The sequence below is a fragment of the Triticum urartu genome, chromosome 3A, assembly GCF_056163025.1.
Source record: "Triticum urartu cultivar PI428250 chromosome 3A, HENAU_Tu73, whole genome shotgun sequence".
Lineage (NCBI taxonomy): Eukaryota > Viridiplantae > Streptophyta > Magnoliopsida > Poales > Poaceae > Triticum > Triticum urartu.
Window position 1 is genome coordinate 536,453,782 of NC_141875.1, and position 22,302 is coordinate 536,476,083.

A 22,302-nucleotide genomic window follows, 5' to 3' on the forward strand; every position below is an offset into this window, starting at 1 on the left:
TACAATGACAAAAGATCTTCTAGTCATGAGCACAATTGCTACAATTGTGGAAGACCCGGACACTATTCCAATGAATGTACGGCTCCCTACAAAAGAAGAGAATATTCTCCCAAAAGAAGAAGTAGAAGAGAAGAATCACCACCAAGAGAGAGAAGGAGTAGAGATGACCGTTATGAAAGAAGAACATCACAGAGAAGCAAGGATTCAGAAAGGAAGGACAAGTCATCAAAGAGCTACACAAAATGAAGACATCAAGCTCATGTTGGTGAATGGGTATCCGGCACCGACTCCGACAATCACTCCGAAAGAAGTTATCACTCTGACTCCGAATATACTCAAGATGAAGGTGTTGCCGGTCTAGCACTTTTGTCAACCAACTCCTATGACATATTTGGCTCACCAAATGAAGGAATTGGAATATGCTTCATGGCTAAAGGTCCAAATGTAACACACACCAAGTATGTTGATTTTAATAGTGATGAAGATGATTTGCTAGGAGATGATGATTTACTTGTTGACAACTCTAGTTATGAATACTATGATGAACTTGCTATTAATCATGATAATCAAGATAAAACTAATGATGATAATTAGAAGGAGATTGGGCGTCTAACTAAAGAACTAAACACTCTTAAGTTAGCTCATGAAACTACCTTGGAAGATCATCGAGAACTTTTAAAGACTCATGAGAAGCTAGGCTTTGAAAGCTCAACCTTGAGAAAGAGCATGAGTTCTTAAAAGCAATCAATGATGATCTTCGCAAGAAAAGTTCTTCTTACATTGCCAAGCGTTTACTCTTGTCTACTTACAAGCCACAAGTTAAATCTAGCAACAAGAACAAGAAAGATTCTTCCTCTAGTAGTAACAACAATCATGCTAAATCCAATGTTGTTGCTTCTAGTAGTTCTCTTGATTCCACTAATGATTCTCTTAGCCAAGTTACACTTGAGCAAGAAAATAGCTTATTGAAGAGAATCATACAGAAAGGTTTTTACAATTGTCTTGCCGGAAGCAAGCAATTTGAGGAAATTGTATGCAAGCAAGGAAGACACCGGAAGAATCAAGGTGTTGGTTTTGAACGAAAGTTCAATGCCAATGGAGTTGAGTGGGAAGAAGAGCAATACCCCAAGACGAAGTTTGTTCCTCAACAAGAGAAGTATGATCTTACTTCTTTCCAAGGAACACAAGCTCAAGATGATCTGTAGCGACCAGACCTCAAATAGTCTGATCTCTGTGCATCAATGTCATCCCTGGATCAGTAATGCTGACACGCACTGTACTTGACGATTTATAACAGAGTAGCAATCACACACTTATTACATCGAATGTCTCAAAAGAGAACTTATTACAATAAATATGGCTTAAGGCCATCTAATACGATAACAGCGGAAGGCTTGGAAGATAAAGTGAGTCCATCAACTCCAACGGCATCACTGAGTGAAAGAACACGACCTAAGGCTCCTTACTTGTCGTCTGAAAAGTCTGCAACATGATAGGCTGCGGCCCGAAACGGGTCAGCACATGGAATATGTTGGCAAGGCAACACAAAAGAGTAACGAACAGAATAATGCTATCGCTACATGCATATATGGATGGTGGAGGCTATATGGTTAATATGTTTTGCGGAAAGCCAATTTACCCTACAGCAAAGGAATAAATTTTATTTAACTATCATGGTGGTTGTTAAACATTGAGAAGGTTCACCCAACTCAATCCCAATTAAGAATCATCATTGAACCCAATCAAATTATATTAAGAGTGATGAGATCCACATGATAATCCAAGAACTAGATACTCAAGATGTCCATAACCGGGGCCGGGACACGGCTAACCATGATTAGTTTATACACTCTGCAGAGATTTGTGCACATTTCCCCACAAGACTCGATCTCCGCCGTTGGATTTCTCGCACTACATAATGTTTGAGAAACGGATGACCGAGACACAGTCTTTCCGAAGAGGTCCCCTTAACCGATAGATAGGCCTGTACACCTACAATCCCCTACATCTGCTAGCCCATCATGGAAAGGTTTCCCACAACTTACTCAACTATGCCAGAGCCCATAATGGCATGTGGCTGCACACGGAAGTTTCTAGCATGAATAATCTTATGATCCCTTTTAGCCTGGGAGGCAGTCCATAGGAGAATCACACGGTACCGCGGGATTTCCAAAAATATATACATGCAACACTGGGTCCCCGAGGTGCCTCAATCCACCCAGATGTGTATTAAAGTTGCCACCTTAAGTTAACCATTAATTAACAATACTCACATCTGTCATGAATACACTCAAACCCAAACCACGTCTACGAGCATAGCATAGCGATACAATAAACGTAGAAGTAACTCCCAAGGGTTTGATAATAAAACAGGTAATAGGTTCTACCTCATATTCCCAAACCCACAATTTAATCAGATCATAACCATGCAATTGTTTGAGGATTGATCTAATGCAATAAAACCGGGTAGTAAAGGGGTATGATCAAAGTGTTACTTGCCTTGCTGATGATCCGTGAAACCTAGAGACTCATAGTAGCACGCTTCACACTCTGGGCACTCTATCGCAAACAACCAAGCATACTATAAGCAATCAAGCAAAGATGCACATGTAAAATTCAAATAAGAAGATCTAACCAGAAAGTTCAACTTAAGAACTCCGGTTTGAAAAAAGAATCAAATCAAACGAAATAACGAAACCCAAACTGCAAAAGAAACAAGCTTCGATTACTAATCTGGACTAAAGTCAAATTTTACAGTAGCAAAAACTTGTTTAAGTTTATTAAACAGAAAGAGGGCTTCGAGACGAAACTCTAGGCGCTTGAATTGCCTCATTCCGATAAACGAGCGAAAAGTTAAACTAAAATGAAAATAAGATCAGAAATCACGATTGAAAATAATCGCAAAAAAATTTGAGAAAAAGAAAACTGACGAACAGACTAACGAACGAACGTTCGCTATCTGCGGCTAACGGGCGAAAACCGTTCGTTAAAATGAACGTACGGACGAACGTCTGCTATATAACTAAACCGGAAAAAAACGATCTAATAAAAAAACGCATCTAGGTTTTTACCGAAAAACCGAACTGGTCAAAGGAAACCGGCAGCGGAGGCGGCAAACTCCGGCTCCGGCGGCAAGGCGGCGGCGCGGCTCTGGCGGGTCGGTGGCGGAGCGGCGCGGCATCGGGGGTGGCGGCGCGCGGCGCGGGCGGCGGTGGCGGCGGGCTGGCGCGGCTAGGGTTTCAGCGGGGTGAGCTGGTGAGCTGCGGGGCTGCGGCCTCAGCGGCTTATAAAGCCCCCCCGGGCGGAGTCCCGGGCGGGTATGGCCCAAAGTCAGTTTCCTATTCTTCTTATTTTAAATATTCCGCGCAGAAAAACGAATAAAAGAAATACTAAACAGACTCAAAAAATCCTGAACTAAATTTTCCCCGTCCTCTAAAAATCTACTGGACAAGGTGAACATTTATTTGGGCCTCTATCGCGAATCAGCTTAACCTTCTCTTCAGACTCTTTAATCAAATCTGGTCCAAACAACTGTCAGTCTCCAACTTCATCCCACAACAACGGTGTCCTGCACCTCCTTCCGTACAATGCTTCGAAAGGGGCCATCTTCAAGCTGGCTTGATACTTGTTGTTGTAAGAGAACTCTGTGTAAGGCAAATTGTCGTCCCAACTAGATCCATAGTCTAGCGCACAAGCTCTCAACATATCCTCCAAAATCTGATTGACTCTCTCAGTCTGTCCATCTGTCTGCGGGTGAAAAGCTGTACTGAACTCTAGCCTGGTTCCCAAAGTTTCATACAACTGATTCCAAAACTTTAAGGTAAACTGGGTTCCTCTATCTGATACAATATTCTTTGGAACTCCATGCAAACATACGATCCTGGTCATGTATATCTTTGCTAACTTAGCACTCGTGTAAGTGGTCTTCACTGGGATGAAATGAGCTACTTTCGTCAAACGATCGACTACAACCCATATCGAGTCATAGCCTGAATGAGTCCTGGGCAATCCCGTGATAAAATCCATACCTAGCTTGTCCCACTTCCATTCGGGTATCGGCAATGGTTGTAGCAATCCTGCTGGCTTCTGATGCTCTGCCTTCACTCTCTGACATACATCACAAACTGCTACATACTCCACAATATCCTTCTTCATTCCGGTCCACCAGAAACTATCCTTAAAATCCAGGTACATTTTAGTATTTCCTGGGTGAATCGAATATGGCGAATCATGGGCCTCCTGCAAAATCAGCTTCTTGATCTCCTGATCATTTGGCACATATACGCGGTCCTCGAACCATAAGGTATCGTGCTCATCCTCACGAAATCCTTTAGCCTTTCCTTTGCTCATCCTTTCCTTTATCTCGGCAATCTCCTTGTCCGTCTTCTGAGCTTCTCTGATCTTATCCATCAAAGTAGACTGAATCTCCAATGCTGCTACATAACCTCTCGGAACTATCTCCAAGCATAGCTCGCGAAGATTCTCTGCTAACTCCTTGCGTAACTCTCCGGTCATGAGTGTATTGACATGACTCTTGCGGCTCAACGCATTGGCTACTACGTTAGCCTTCCCAGGATGATAGTGCAACTTCATGTCATAATCCTTAATTAGTTCCAACTATCTCCTCTGCCTGAGATTCAACTCCTTCTGCGTGAAGATATACTTCAAACTCTTGTGATCCGTGTATACCTCACAATGGTTTCTGATGAGAAAATGTCTCCAAGTCTTCAACGCATGCACTACGGCTGCTAACTCCAAATCATGCGTAGCATAATTTAACTCATGGGGTTTAACCTGTCGTGAGGCATATGAAACAACTCTTCCTTCCTGCATAAGCACTGCTCCAAGTCCTCGACGAGAAGCATCACAATACACTTTGTAATCCTTGCGTTGATCTGTCAGGATCAACACTGGTGATGTAACCAAGCGTTTCTTCAACTCCTGAAAACTGGCCTCACATTCCTCAGTCCATTTGAACTTGGTGTCCTTTTTTAACAACTCCGTCATAGGCTTTGCAATCTTCGAGAAATTCTCAATGAACCTCCGGTAGTATCCTGCGAGTCCAAGAAAACACCGGATCTCTCCAATGACGTGGGTGCCTCCCAATTTGTCACAATGATGACTTTGGAGGGGTCTACCTCTATTCCTTCTCTAGATAAAACATGTCCAAGGAATCCAACTTCCTTCAACCAAAACTCACACTTGCTGAACTTGGCGTATAGCTGATGTTCTCTAAGCTTCCCAAGTACTAATCGCAAATGCTCTTTATGCTCCTCTTCATTCTTCGAGTAGACCAGAATATCATCAATGAACACCACTACGAACTTATCCAAAAACTCCATAAACACCTTATTCATCATGTTCATAAAATATGCAGGTGCGTTAGTCAGGCCAAATGACATAACGGTATACTCATATAGCCCGTACCTCGTGGTAAAAGTTGTCTTAGGTATGTCCTGCTCTCGAATCTTCAGCTGATGGTACCCTGATTGCAGATCGATCTTGGAAAACACCTTAGCTCCTTGCAGCTGATCAAACAAATCATTGATCACTGGTAGTGGGTACTTGTTCTTGATCGTCACCGTATTCAATCCTCGATAATCAACAACCATCCTCAATGATCCATCCTTCTTCTCCACTAGAAGTACTGGTGATCCCCAAGGTGACGAGCTTGGGCGAATATATCCTTTATCCAGTAAATCCTTAATCTGCTTCTTAATTTCCTCTAAATCCTGTGCGGGCATCCTGTACGGTCTCTTAGATATTGGCCCTGTGCCTGGCAAAAGCTCAATCAAAAACTCGATGTCTCTATCCGGTGGCATGCCTGGCAACTCTTCTGGAAATACATCCGGGAAATCCCTCACCACTGGTACTTCCTCCTGTACAACTCCTGATAAGGAATTTACTTGAGTCCTAATCGGCACATGCCGGGATACATACTTGATCCTTCTTCCTTCTGGGGTGGTGAGCAAGATCGACTTACTGGCGCAATCGTTGTTTCCTCCATACATCGATAGCCAATCCATACCCAGAATCACATCCAAACCTTGCGACTCCAAAATTATCAGATATGAGGGGAAAACATGCCTACCTATGGTCAATGGCATCTAAAAACATCCTTGCCTTGCCATATACTCTGCTCCTGGCGAGCTCACAAACATAGGTGTACTAAGAACTTTGGTGGGCAGCTTATACTTATCCACAAATCCCCTTGATATGTATGAATGCAATGCACCAGTGTCAAAAAGAACGACTGCAGTAAATGACTTAACCAAAAATGTACCTATTACTGCATCTGGCTGGGCTTCAATCTCCTCCACGTTAACGTGGTTCACTTGTCCCCTGTTGAAAGGGTTGGGCTTCTTCCCAGAACTTCCATCGCCGTTTCCATTCTTAGCTTCAGGACATTCATTGGCATAATGTCCGGTCTTCTGGCACTTGTAGCAAGTAACGTGGCTTAGATCTTTCTTGGCGGGGGTTGCTGGGTTGGAACGGTTCTGTCCGTTGCTTCCTCCGTTACCATTTCCATTCTTGGAGACACTATGGTTGTGCGAACTTCCTCCAGTGTGATTGTGACCTCCATGGTGATGCTGTAGGGGTCCTCCCGAGATTGGGGTGAAACGGGGTCTCTGCTGAGCTCCAGAATTATACTTCCCTTGTCCATACTTCCTCTTGCGGTTGTCAATCTGCTGTTGTTTCCCTTCAAGCATGAGAGCTCTATCTACCAACTGTTGGTAGTTATTAAAGTTTGCTACCATCAACTGCATGCTTAGCTCATCATTTAGTCCTTCCAAAAACTTCTCCTGCTTAGCTGCATCCATAGCAACGTCATCCGGGGCATAACATGCTAGCTTGCTAAAATCATCAACATACTGGACAACTGTGCGTCCTCCTTGGCGTAAGTTGCGGAACTCACGCTTCTTCATGGCCATAGCTCCTGTTGATACATGGGCAGTGCGAAAATCCTGCTGGAACTTGTCCCATGTAACATTGGCTATAGGATAGGTGACAGTGTAATTCTCCCACCATGAGGCTGCTGGTCCATCCAATTAGTGCGTGGCAAAACGCACCTTCTCGACATCTGTGCATCCTGCAGTGGTTAACTCCCTTCCAATCCTATGGAGCCAATCATCTGCCACCATCAGCTCGGTGCTACTAGAAAACACCGGCGGCTGCAACCTCAGAAAACGGGCTAAGTTGTCAACTTGGGGTAGTGGTGGGTTGTTGTTGTTGTTGCCTTTGTTCTGAACTAACAACTGCATCAAGGTATTCTGTTGCTGGATCAACTGAGTGAGCTCCGGTGGAAAGGTAAATCCGGGGTCACGTCTCGGAGGCATCTAAGGGTTTAGAGGGAAGAGAATAGAATAGAATGAGGTCTAGTGAGAAAACACTACCCATATGCACATGAGACAAACACAATCATATCACTCAATCAATCAAGCAAGGGCATACAATTGGTCTAGAACTATCGTTACAAAAGTGCTCGAACTATACTATATACATGGTGGAATACTACTATTGATTTGGTGTTCGACTAGAAAAATTAATCGGTGGAAGACTCAATAATATCCGCTCCAGCTTCATCAACATAGTCATCATCACTATCGTCAGGGTCCGAGTCGGTGGCGTCGATGATGATGTAGTTCTCCGGGCAAGTAGAATCGTCGTCTTCTCCTCCTAGCGCAGGGTCTCCCATGAATACTCCTAGCTTCCTTGTCGGATCATCATTCATCTCCACTAATATCATCATTTCCTCCTCGTATCCATCACATGTAGACTTGAGTTCTTCCTCCAGCTCCGTGATCCTGGTCATCGCCTTCTTCAGATCTATCATGCTTGCGCACATCTGGTTCTCCTGGTGACGAATGTGCTGGTTTAACTCCTGGATGAAAGTTGCAATGGATCTATCCTTCCTGGTGCTAATCACCTCCCATTGCTCATCTCGGCGCCCACAAATCTGGTAGATAGAATCCTTGAGATCCTAGTGGTAAACTTCTCCAATGTGTCCCATGGTGATGTGGGCTGCCATACTCTTTCCTAGGCTCCAGGTTGGTGCATCAAAGGAAAACTCTATGGGCTCAGTGACTAGCGTGAATGTCCTTCCTGGACCTTGAACTTGAATCATCCAGCGCTCCTCTTCTGGTAAAGTGGCGTTGTAAGTCCCGGTGAAGCTTGGTATTCCAATGTTCAGGTACCTAGTGACTTCCTTCAAGTGGCGTCCAAAAGGTGTGTCTTCATCTGGTTGTGCAAACTTGTTGCGTCCGCCATCCTAAAGAGTAGAAAATGGAGAGGAGTCAGAAATGAGAAGCGAGTAGTGATCTAGGGCTTTAGCTTAGTGGTCGTGTCCTACAATCAGCGTGTGCTCTGATACCATCTTGTAGCGACCAGACCTTAAACAGTCCGATCTCTATTCATCAGTGTCATCCCTGGATCGGTAATGCTGACACGCACAATACTTGAGGATTTATAACAGAGTAGCAATCACACACTTATTAATCGAATGTATCAAAAGAGAACTTATTACAATAAATATGGCTTAAGGCCATCTAATACAATAACAGCGCAAGGCTTGGAAGATAAAGTGAGTCCATCAACTCCAACAGCATCACTGAGTGAAAGACCACGACCTAAGGCTCCTTACTCATCGTGTGAAAAGTCTGCAACATGATACGTTGCGGCCCAAAATGGGTCAGCACATGGAATATGCTGGCAAGGAAACACAAAAGGGTAATGAACAGAATAATGCTATCACTACATGCATATATGGCTGGTGGAGGCTGAATGGTTAATATGTTTTGCGGAAAGCCAATTTTCCCCTACAACAAAGGAATAAATTTTATTTAACTATCATGGTGGTTGTTAAACATTGAGAAGGTTCACCCAACTCAATCCCCATTAAGCATCATCATTTAACCCAATCAAATTATATTAAGAGTGATGAGATCCACATGATAACCCAAGAACTAGATACTCAAGATGTCCATAACCGGAGACACGGCTAACCACGACTAGTTTATACACTCTACAGAGGTTTGTGCACTTTTCCCCACAAGATTTGATCTCCTCCGTTGGATTTCTCGCACTACATAATGTTTGAGAAACGGATGACCGAGACACAGTCTTTCCGAAGAGGTCCCCTAAACCGATAGATAGGCCTGTACACCTACAATCCCCTACATCTGCTAGCCCATCATGGAAAGGTTTCCCACAACTTACTCAACTATGCCAGAGCCCATAATGGCATGTGGCTGCACACGGAAGTTTCTAGCATGAATAATCTTATGATCCCTTTGAGCCTGGGTGGCAGTCCATAGGAGAATCACACGGTACCCCGGGATTTCGAAAAAAATACAGGCAACACTGGGTTCCCCAGGTGCCTCAATTCACCCAGATGTGTATTAAAGTTGCTACCTTAAGTTAACCATTAATTAACAATACTCACATTTGTCATGAATACACTCAAACCCAAACCACGTCTACGAGCATAACATAGCAATATAAGCAACGTAGAAGTAACTCCCAAGGGTTTGATCATAAAATAGGTAATAGGTTCTACCTCATCTACTTCCCAAACCCACAATTTAATCAGATCCTAACCATGCAATTGTTTAAGGATTGATCTAATGCAATAAAACTGGGTAGTAAAGGGGTATGATCAAAGTGTTACTTGCCTTGCTGATGATCCGTGAAACCTAGAGACTCGTAGTAGCACGCTTCGCACTCCCGGTACTCTATCGCAAACAAACAAGCATACAATAAGCAATCAAGCAAAGATGCACGGGTAAAACTCAAATAAGAAGATCTAACCAAAAAGTTCAACTTAAGAACTCTGGTTTGCAAAAAGAATCAAATCAAATGAAACAACGAAACTCAAACTATGAAAGAAACAAGCTTCGATTACTAATCTGGACTAAAGTCAAATTTTACAGTAGCAAAAACTTGTTTAAGTTGATTAAACAGAAAAAGGGCTTCGAGACGAAACTCTAGGCGCTTGAATCGCCTGATTCCGATAAACGAGTGAAAAGTTAAACTAAAACGAAAATCGAATCAGAAATCGCGATCGAAAATAATCGTGAAAAAATCCGAGAAAAAGAAAACTGACGAACAGGCTAACGAACGAACGTTCGCTATCTGCGGCTAACGGGCGAAAACCGTTCGTTAAAATGAACGTACAGACGAACGTCCACTATATAACTAAACCGAATAAAATAAAATAAAACCGATCTAATAAAAACGCATCTAGGTTTTTACCGAAAAACCGAACCGGTCAAAGGAAACCGGCGGCGGCGGCGGCGAATTCTGGCTGCTCCGGCGAACTCCGGCGGCGGCAGCGAGGTGGCGGCGCGGCTTCGGCGGGTCGGCGGCGAGGTGGCGCGGTCGCAACGGGCGACGTCAGCAACGGCGGTGGGCTGGCGCGGCTAGGGTTTCGGCGGGGCGGGCTGGTTGGTTGCGGGGCTGCGGCCTTGGCGGCTTATAAACCCCCCCCCCCCCCGGCGGAGTCCCGGGCGGGTATGGCCCAAAGTCAGTTTCCTCTTTTTTTTAAAATATTCCATGTAGAAAAACGAATAAAAGAAATACTAAACGGACTCCAAAAATTCTGAAATAAATTTTCCCCGTCCCCTAAAAATATACAGGACAAGGTGAACATTTATTTGGGACTATTATGCAACTTGGAAAAACGCATATTTTTCCTAATTCAAATAAAATAGCAATAAAAATCCGAATAAAACTCTTATTTGATTTTAACATTAAATCTCCAATATTTCTTTATTTTGAGGAAGTCATTTTATCCTCTCTCTTTTATTTTTATAAAAGAAATATTCAAGAGAAAATAATTAAAATCAAATGATCCTATTTTCAAAATTCGAGAAAAACTCATATATGAAAATAACAAAATTCCCAACTCTCTCCGTGGGTCCTTGAGTTGCGTAGAATCTCTAGGATCAAACCAAGATGCAATAAAAATATGATATGCAATGATGACCTAATGTATAACATTCCAAATGGAAAATTTGGGATGTTACATGATCTTCCCCCAGAAGACCACAAGCTAAAAGGCAAGGACAAGCTTCAAGAGGAGATTTATGCATTTGAAGAAGCACCTAAGGCCTTGGTCAAGTGGGTTCCCAAGACTACATCCAGCTCCACTTCATCATGTACGACTACAACTCCAAGGATTCCCATCAAGATGGTGTGGATCCCTAAGAAGAAGAACTAGAGAGTTCTTGAGGGTGACTCCGCCAACATACTTCATTCTTATCATCTTGGCAAGGGCAAGTGCAAACAACTTCCATATCTTGCACTAGTTCAATGAGTCACAAACTGTAATGCCCTCGATGCGGCTATAGCTCCCACGTGTCGAAGCACGACTTAGAGGCATAACCGCATTGAAAGCAATGTCGCAAGTTAGGCAATCATTACAACATCCCATGTATAATATAATAAAAGGGGGAGATAACATAGTTGGCTTACACTCGCCACGTCACATCAGAGTACATAAATAACATCCATCAAACAAACACTCATGGCCCGACTACGGCGCCAAATTGGAAAAGAACCCAACATGCGACAAGGCCCTGAATCAAACCCCAACTAGGCACCACTACTGATCATCGGGAAAGGAAACATAATAACGTTGAGAGTCCTCGTCAAACTCCCACTTGAGCTCGTACTCGTCACCTGGAGCGGAATCACCTGGACCTACATCTGGAGTTATAGTATCTGTGAGCCACAGGGACTCAGCAATCTCGCACCCTCGCGATCAAGACTATTTAAGCTTATAGAAATGGATGAGGCAAAAATATGTGGAGCTGCAGCAAGCGACTAGCATATATGGTGGCTATCTTATACGCAAAAGAGAGCGAGAAGAGGAGGCAAAGCGCGAGCGAGAAAACTAGAGGGCAACCTGCGCAAACACAACTCCAACACCGTGTCCACTTCCCGGACTCCGCCGAGAAGAGGCCATCACGGCAACACACTCAGTTGATTCATTTTAATTAATTAAGGTTCAAGTTATCTACAACCGGACATTAACAAATTCCCATCTGCCCATAACCGCGGGCACGGCTTTCGAAAGTTCAATCCCTGCAGGGGAGTCCCAACTTAGCCCATGACAAGCTCTCACGGTCAACGAAGGAATAGACCTCCACCCGAGACACACCGATCATACTTGGCAACCCGGTACAACAAGACAATTCGACAGGTTAAAACAAGACCAGCAACACCACCCGCTGTGCCGACAAATACCGATAGGAGCTGCACATATCTCGTTCTCAGGGCACACCGGATAAGCTAAGCGTACGGGAGCCAACGTAACCCAAGTTGCCGAGGGACGGCCCCGCACGGTGCTCTAGTTTGGACCAACACTCAGAGGAGCACTGGCCCGAGGGGGTAAAATAAGATGACCCCTGAGTCTGCAGAACCCAAGGGAAAGAAAAGGCTAGGTGGCAAATGGTAAGACCAATGTTGGGCATTGCTGGAAAAGCTTTAATCAAGGCGAACTATCAAGGGGTTCCCATTATAACCCAACCGCGTAAGGAACGCAAATCCGGGAACATAACACCGATATGACGGAAAACTAGGGCGGCCAGAGTGGAACAAAACACTAGGCGAGAGGCCGAGCCTTCCACCCTTCACCAAATATATAGATGCATTAAGATAACATAGCAATATAATGATATCCCAACAAGTAAATAAAAGATGTTCCAACAAGGAACGGCCTCCAAACTTCACCTGCAACTAGCAACGCTACAAGAGGGTCTGGGCAAAGCGGTAACATAGCCAATCAACGGTTTGCTAGGACAAGGTGGGTTAGAGGTTTGACATGGCAATTGGGAGGCTGACAAGCAAAAGGTAGGCATCGTAGAATTGGCATAGCAAGAGCGAGCAAACTAGCATAGCAAAGATAGTAGTGATTTCGAGGGTATGATCATCTTGCCTGCACAGTTGTCAGAGTTGACTGGATCCTCACAAGCAAACTCAACGGGCTCCTCGGTAGCGAAATCGTCTCCCGGCTCTACCCAACAAGACAAACAAGCAACAAGGATAAAATCAACCACGTGCAAGACCAAGCAATATGATGAAATGATGATATGCTATGCGGGATGCGATGCGGGATGCAAAATGCAAGATATGACAGGAAATGCATGAACCTGGCCTCAAATTGGAATTCCAAGTGTGCCACTGGATAGAGGGGATGAAATCGCTTGAAAACGATATAAAGATCATTGGAATCGGAGTTACGGTTTGGAAATGGCAAGCGTTTTAAGATATGACACCGGTCTGAGATTTACAGCAAGTAGGCATCTAAATGCAACTAAATGAACATGCTACAGCCACCAAACATGACAAAAAAATACATGGCAGGGATGCACACAAGATGCTTAACAAAATACTAGCACTGAGCCATGGCCAATTCATCCATTAAGAGGTTCAAACAAGCATGGCAAAAACGCAAATGCAAAACAGATTCCAGACATAGCGAAATAAACACTAGTCTGAAATTTCAGATCACGAAGCCCTCTTCGGAGCAGCAAAACAACATGATACATGACCTGAATATGACAAGTAAGAAAATGGCATGGTGCTACTCAAAAAGATTAACAAAAGTCCCAAAGTGATCTGGGGCCAAAAGGGATCACAAAATATATTAACGGGCACACGAACATAGCTAAAACACAATCAGTTTTCAGACTTGGTGAAAACTGAGACATGCTGAAATATAACTCACGAAGGCATGTAAACGAGCTCGATGCACTCACCACGGTGCAAGTCATGGCAAGGAAAGCATACATCCATTAAGAAGGCACAAAGTACAAGCTAGACATGGGAAGAACAATGACATATCATGCACGGATCAACTACAACAACGCCGGCAAAATCGCAAACGAGTTGACGATCTGCCCAGATTCACCATGAAGCAAAAGTAGAGCTCGATTGAATCAAGCTAGGGTGCTCCATAATTTCAAAAAAAGACATGGATGGATAGAGCATAACATGAATAACAAAACTTCTTTACTGATCATCCTCAAAAGAGGCACGGATCACTAGGAAACAAGCTGAACATATGGCATCATGAACTAAAGTATCCCAGACTTAGTGAAAACAACTAAGTCCCTGAAAACAGATTTACCGGGTGCCTCTCTTTGCAAGCTTGCACAAGTCACCACACACATCCTAAAAATGCATGGGTTGCACCTCTGGAAAGAAGACAAAATGCTTAACAAAACATATGCAGGACTCACAGGCATAGCATGCACACAATAATCATGGCAAAAATGACAAAAGTCTAAGATGAACTAGCAGATCTGACAATTAACTCACGAAGCCTCCTCCTAACAGCATTTTGGGCACCAAGATGAACTCAAATGAAAATGATGCAATGGAATGAAATGATTTACTCGTCGAGGCGAAGATTTTGATATATTATATGCCCAAATCGGAGCTACGGATGCAAAGTTACGGGCGGTCAAAGTAGGCATAAAAACTTAGGGGGGAGAGGGAAAAGTCAACCCTAGATATATTGGATCTCAGATCTGGAACGGTGCACTGTTCATCGGGCGCGCGAACCGAGGTTGGCCGGCGTGGTGGTGGCTCCGGCGAGGTGGAGAGGGGAGGCGAGGGAGAGCCGGACCCGGCCGGATCCGGGCCGGACCTGGCGGCGGACGGCGACGGCGGCCACCGGGGACGCGGGGCGGCGAGCCCGCGGCGGAGGCGGGGCCGGCCGGCGAGGTGGCGACGGGAGGCGGCGGGTGGCGCCGGCGCGGCTGAGGCGGAGGGAGGCGACCGGCGAGGTGGGAGATGGAGGCGCGGGCGGTGGCGCAACCGGGCGGTGGCGCGGGCCTCGGGGGCCGGCCTTGGGCTCCCGGGCCGGCGGGGATGTGGGGCGGCGGCGCGGCCAACGGGAGGTGGCCACGTGGCGGCGGCGGGGTGGATCGGACGTTGTCCGGTGCGGCCGGACACGTCCGGTGCGGCTGAGATCTGAGATTAGGGTTTCGGGGAGAGGGAGAGATCCGAAATCGGGGGGGTGTATATATAGGCATAAGTGGAGCTAGGAGAGTCCAAATGAGGTGCGGTTTTCGGCCACGCGATCGTGATCGAACGCTCTAGGACATGGAGCAGAGTTTGGTGGGTTTTGGGCCAAATTGGAGGGGTGTTGGGCTGCAACACACACGAGGGCTTTTCGGTCCCTCGGTTAACCGTTGGAGTATCAAACGAAGTCCAAATGATACGAAACTTGACAGGCGGTCTACCGGTAGTAACCCAAGGCCGCATGACAAGTCTCGGTCCAATCCGGAAATGTTTAATCCCCACACACGAAAGAAACCTAGAAATGGCCACCGGAGGAGAACGAAGCGCCGGAATGCAAAACGGACAACGGGGAAAATGCTCGAATGCATGAGATGAACATGTATGCGAATGCAATGCACATGATGACATGATATGAGATGCATGAAAATGAAAAACAACACACGGAGACAAAGACCCGAACCCGAGGAAATAAATATAACTTAACGCCGGAAACGGCAAGAGTTGGAGTACAAATTGGGAAAGTTACATTCGGGGTGTTACAACACTCCACCACTACGAAAAGATCTCGTCCCGAGATCTAGGACTGAAAGAACTCCGGGTACTCAGAACGGAGGTGATCCTCGCGTTCCCAGGTAGCTTCACGGTCGGAATGGTGAGACCACTTGACTTTGAGGAATTTCATTGACTTGTTGCGAGTCTTGCGTTAAGTCTCTTCAAGAATAGCAACTGGGTGCTCACGATAAGAGAGATCTTCTTGGAGCTCAATGTCCTCGACGTTGACGGTGCGGTCAGGCGTCTTGAAGCACTTTCAAAGCTGAGAGACATGGAACACATCATGAACATTTGCAAAGTTTGAAGGAAGCTCGAGTTGATAGGCGAGGTCGCCTCTCTTGCTGACAATCTTGAAAGGTCCCACGTATCTAGGGGCAAGCTTCCCTTTGATACCGAAGCGACGAGTACCCTTCATAGGAGAGACACGGAGGTAAACATGATCTCCGATCTCGAAAGCCAAATCACGGTGCTTACTATCATAGTAGCTCTTCTGGCGGGATTGGGCTGCTTTGAGGTTATCACGAATGACTTTGCACATTTCTTCTGCTTCTGTGATTAAGTCATTACCCAGCAGCTGACGTTCACCGGTTTCAGACCAGTTGAGAGGGGTACGGCACTTCCTGCCATACAGAATTTCAAAAGGGGCCTTGCCCGAACTTGCTTGAAAACTATTGTTGTATGAGAATTCAGCATAAGGAAGACAATCCTCCCACTTCATGCCGAAGGAGATCACACAAGCCCTGAGCATATCTTCAAGAATCTGGTTGACACGCTCGACTTGACCGCTTGTTTGAGGATGGAAAGCTGTGCTGAAGAGGATGTTGGTGCCCATGGCCTTCTAAAAAGAATCCCAAAACTTCGAGGTAAAGATGCTGCCACAGTCTGAAGAGATCACTTGAGGAATACCGTGCAGAGAGACAATGCGAGAGGTATAGAGTTCCGCCAATTGAGCTGCAGTGATCGACTCTTTGATAGGCAGAAAATGAGCCACTTTGGTGAGCTTGTCGATGACAACAAATATAGCATCATTGCCACGCTTGGACTTTGGAAACCCAGTCACGAAGTCCATCTCAATGTGGTCAAACTTCCATTCTGGAATGGCAAGAGGTTGGAGGAGACCAGCTGGCCTTTGGTGTTCTGCCTTCACTCTTCTGCAGACATCACATTCATTCACGAATTGAGCGATCTCGCGCTTCATTCGAGTCCACCAATAAGCTTGCTTAAGGTCCTGATACATCTTCGTGCTCCCAGGGTGGATGGAGAGGAGAGAATTGTGAGCCTCGTTCATGATCACTTTATGAAGTTCACCTTTGGGCACAACAATACGATCCTCGAAGAAGAGAGTGTCCTTGTCATCAAGGCGGAAGCACTTGTACTTGGACTGACTCTTGGCAATCCCAATCTTCACCTTTTTCACCATAGCATCAAGAAGCTGGGCTTGGCGAATCTGTTCTTCTAAGGTAGGAGAGACTTGAAGGTTGGCGAGGAAACCTTGAGGAACAACTTGCAGATTAAGTTTGCGGAAAGCTTCACAAAGCTCAGGTTGATAAGGCTTGAGAATCAGACTGGTGCAGTAGGCCTTTCTGCTCAAAGCGTCAGCAATCACATTGGCCTTGCCTGGAGTGTACTCAATACTCGGATTATACTCTTGAATCATTTCGACCCATTGAATTTGCCTTAGGTTGAGATTAGGCTGAGTGAAGATGTACTTGAGACTCTTGTGATCAGTGAAAATGTCCACTTTTCTTCCCAATAGAAGATGTCTCCAAGTCAAAAGGGCATGCACAACTGCCGCCAACTCGAGATCGTGAGTGGGGTAGTTCTTCTCATTAGGCTTCAACTGGCGAGATGTATAAGCAACCACTTTCTTCTCTTGCATCAAAACTGCGCCAAGACCTTGGAGAGAGGCATCACAAAAGACCTCGTACGGCTTGGATTCATCAGGCGGAGTCAGAACTGGAGCAGTGATCAATTTCTCTTTCAAAGTGTTGAAAGCAATATCACACTCTGGAGACCAAACATACTTGGTGTGCTTCTGAAGAAGATTTGAGAGAGGCTTCGCGATCTTAGAAAAGTTTTCAACGAATCTTCGGCAGTAGCTTGCGAGACCGAGAAAACTACGGAGTTGCTTCACATTCTGAGGAGGTTCCCAATTCACAATTGCGGATACCTTCTTGGGATTCACGGAAATGCCCTTGGCAGAGATGATATGACCAAGATAAAGAACCTCATCGAGCCAAAATTCACACTTGGAGAACTTGGCATAGAACTGATGTTCCCTGAGCTTATCAAGAACCAAACACAAGTGCTTGGCATGATCTTCCTTGTTCTTGGAGAAAACCAGAATGTCGTCGAGATAGACCAAAACGAAGTCATTTGTGTAGGCGTTGAAGACAAAATTCATCATGTGAGAGAACGTCGGAGGAGCGTTGGCGAGGCCAAAAGACATGACAGTGTATTCATATGAACCAAAGCTTGTTCTGAATGCTGTCTTGGGAATATCTTCTTCACGAATGCGAATCTGGTGATAACCCATACGGAGATCAAGCTTGGAGAATACTTGGGCACCTTTGAGTTGTTCGAACAGCTCATTGATGTTGGGAAGTGGGTATTTGTTCTTGATGGTCTTCTTGTTCACTGGACGATAGTCAACACAAAGTCGGTCCGTTCCATCCTTCTTCTTCACAAAAAGAACACCACAACCCCACGGAGAAGTACTAGGCCGGATGAGACCCATTCTTTCTTGCTCATCGAGTTGCTTCTTCAGCTCCTTCAACTCTTCAGGTCCGAGCTTGTAAGGACGTTTGCACACAGGTTCCATGCCAGGCTCACGTTCAATAACGAATTCAACTGGCCGGTGCGGAGGCATTCCTGGGAGCTCTTCTGGAAAGATGTCTTGATATTCGCAAATGACTAGAATTTGCGAGATGGCATCCAATTCACCCTTCTCATTGAGAGAAAACAGACGGATAGTATTATCCCGAGTAGCAAAGACAATTACATCCTCAGACGAATGAGTCAATTGAATCTGCCTGGCAGCACAATCAAGATGAGCCTTGTGCTTAGAAAGCCAATCCATCCCGAGAATAAGATCAATATCCGAGTTGCCAAGAATCATTGGAGAAGCCAGAAACTTGAAATCACCCATCATGATAGAAACATCCGGAACTATTGAAGTAGCCCTCATAGACTTAGCCGGAGAAACCACTCCCATAGGTTTACCCAACATTTGTGAAATGAAGTCATGCTTGGAAACAAATGATCTTGACATGAAACAATGCGATGCACCAGAGTCAAAAAGAACTTTTGCTGGAAAAGAGTTAACTGGAAAGTTACCCATGATCACATCTGATGAGTCCTCTGCCTGAGCTGCATTCATCAAATTCACCTTGGCATGCTTGGGGTTATGCTTGACCACAGCTGTACTTGCCGATCTGACAGGAGGAGGAGGAGGAGGAGGAAGACGCCTCTGGTTGAAACACTTGTTGGCATAGTGACCCTTCTGTTGGCACTTGTTGCACGTGACCTCTGAAAGCGGACGGTGATACGGAGCACTCGATCTTGGAGCTTGAGACGAAGTCTTGTTTTGAAAGCCTGGGTTGGGTGGGTGGGAAGAACCACTGCCACCTTTGCTCTTCTGCTGATACGGCTGACGGAACGGAGGAGGAGGAAGCCAAAACTTCTGCTGCTTGGCCACTTGAGTAGAGGAAGAAGGAGTAACATCTCTGACTCGCTTCCTGGAAGCATCACACCTCAACTGAGCAGCCTCTTGTTTCAGTGCCATGTTGTAGAACTCATCGTACCTCAAGGGCTCGAAGAGGACAAGAGCGAGCTGAATATCTTCTCTGAGACCACCCCTGAACTGGTATATCATGCTCTTCTCATCAGGCACGTCCTGCTTGGCAAAGCAGGCAAGGTTCTGGAACAATTTGTTGTAGTCATAGACAGACAAAGAGCCTTGCTTCAGATTGCGGAATTCCTCACGCTTGCTTTCAACCACGCTCTGCGGAATGTGATGAGCTCGGAAATCTCGACGGAAATCATCCCAAGTGATAACGCGTCCACCTCTGGAATCCTTGTACTGCTGGAACCATTCTGCTGCCTGATCTTTGAGTTGGAAGGAAGCGAACTTGACAAAGTCCTCAGGCCTGACGTTACTGCACTCGAAATGCTTACACAGATCCACAAGCCAATCGTCAGCATCGGTTGCCTCAACACAATTACTGAAAGTCTTTGGCCCGTTAGCAAGGAACTGGTTGAGTGTAGCAAAGTGACTCTGATTGCTGCCTTGATTCCCTTGACTGCCTTGATTGCGCTCTTGAAGAATTTGCATGATCAGCTGAGTGTTTGCATTGGTTGCGGCCATCACAGCTTGCCATGCCTCTGGAGGAGGTGGAGGCGGTGGCGGATCTTGATTCTGGTTCTGACTGGTGCTCTTAGCGGGAGCCATCCTGAAGAGGTTGACCACCGTTAGCACATAGACAGATAAATATTGAAGCTGAAACCAACGGAATGAAAATTGCAACATATAGTCTTCACATCCGAACAAAATGAATGAATGCATTCCTCTTCAAATGGTCACATATCCATAAATTGAGAAGCCACGTAGAATTAAGGTAGAGAAATAAATCAACAAGGTACAGATCAAGAACGAATAATCGGTAAGAAATCCCAATCTCAAACCAATATCCGTGGAAGAAGAACTAGAGCTACTAGAATTCCCACCTATGAAACTCCCGAACCTTTCTGGTTATGCAATCGGGTGTTGGGGATACAGGGGAAGCATAATATCTCACCCAAACTAGCAAATCCTACATCCAGCTGTATCCATCCTTCAACACATAACCAAGAAAACTTCGGAAACCATCTACCTCAACCTTCGAAAAGCATCCGTTATACAAGTTATGGCGATACTCCCGAACTCCCGCCTAAATACTGGGTGGCGTCGAGGTTATCTCACCAACGAACTGCATAAAAGAGATTTTCGATGTCGGCGAACATATCTCAAGTATTCCAGAATTGCAACGATAAAATTATGATGACAACACCTCAGAGCTCAACTCCCCGGGACACTTCCACTAAACCCCTGACAGGAGGCACCAAGACAGTATTCTCATCATAAGCCATCGGAACAAATCCAAGATACTCGCGTGATCCTAAAATTTTTTTTAGTGAAATTTGAGAAGAGAAGAGTCAAAACTCTACGTCAGGATGCCTTACCAGAGCGATGAGGAGACTGGGAAGTAAAAAGGATTCCTAAGCTCTCCGATATATAATTCCTAAAAGACTCAAAACATTTTTCTAGACACAACTCGGCTGCTAAAAACGATCAAGCAATGGGGCTCCTAAGGTCGGGGAAGGCTCTGATTACCAACTTGTAACGCCCTCGATGCGGCTATAGCTCCCACGTGTCAAAGCACGACTTAGAGGCATAACCACATTGAAAGCAATGTCGCAAGTTAGGCAATCATTACAACATCCCATGTATAATATAATAAAAGGGGGAGATAACATAGTTGGCTTACACTCGCCACGTCACATCAGAGTACATAAATAACATCCATCAAACAAACACTCATGGCCCGACTACGGCGCCAAAATGGAAAAGAACCCAACATGCGACAAGGCCCTGAATCAAACCCCAACTAGGCACCACTACTGATCATCGGGAAAGGAAACATAATAACGCTGAGAGTCCTCGTCAAACTCCCACTTGAGCTCGTACTCGTCACCTGGAGCGGAATCACCTGGACCTGCATCTGGAGTTATAGTATCTGTGAGCCACAGGGACTCAGCAATCTCGCACCCTCGCGATCAAGACTATTTAAGCTTATAGGAATGGATGAGGAAAAAATATGTGGAGCTGCAGCAAGCGACTAGCATATATGGTGGCTATCTTATACGAAGAGAGCGAGAAGAGGAGGCAAAGCGCGAGCAAGAAAACTAGAGGGCAACCTGCGCAAACATAACTCCAACACCGTGTCCACTTCCCGGACTCCGCCGAGAAGAGGCCATCACGGCAACACACTCAGTTGATTCATTTTAATTAATTAAGGTTCAAGTTATCTACAACCGGACATTAACAAATTCCCATCTGCCCATAACCGTGGGCACGGCTTTCGAAAGTTCAATCCCTGCAGGGGAGTCCCAACTTAGCCCATGACAAGCTCTCACGGTCAACAAAGGAATAGACCTCCACCCGAGACACACCGATCAGACTCGGCAACCCGGTACAACAAGACAATTCGACAGGTTAAAACAAGACCAGCAACACCACCCGCTGTGCCGACAAATCCCGATAGGAGCTGCACATATCTCGTTCTCAGGGCACACCGGATAAGCTAAGCGTACGGGAGCCAACGTAACCCAAGTTGCCGAGGGACGGCCCCGCACGGTGCTCTAGTTTGGACCAACAATCAGAGGAGCACTGGCCCGAGGGGGTAAAATAAGATGACCCCTGAGTCTGCAGAACCCAAGGGAAAGAAAAGGCTAGGTGGCAAATGGTAAGACCAATGTTGGGCATTGCTAGAAAAGCTTTAATCAAGGCGAACTATCAAGGGGTTCCCATTATAACCCAACCGCGTAAGGAACGCAAATCCGGGAACATAACACCGATATGACGGAAAACTAGAGCGGCAAGAGTGGAACAAAACACTAGGCGAGAGGCCGAGCCTTCCACCCTTCACCAAATATATAGATGCATTAAGATAACATAGCAAT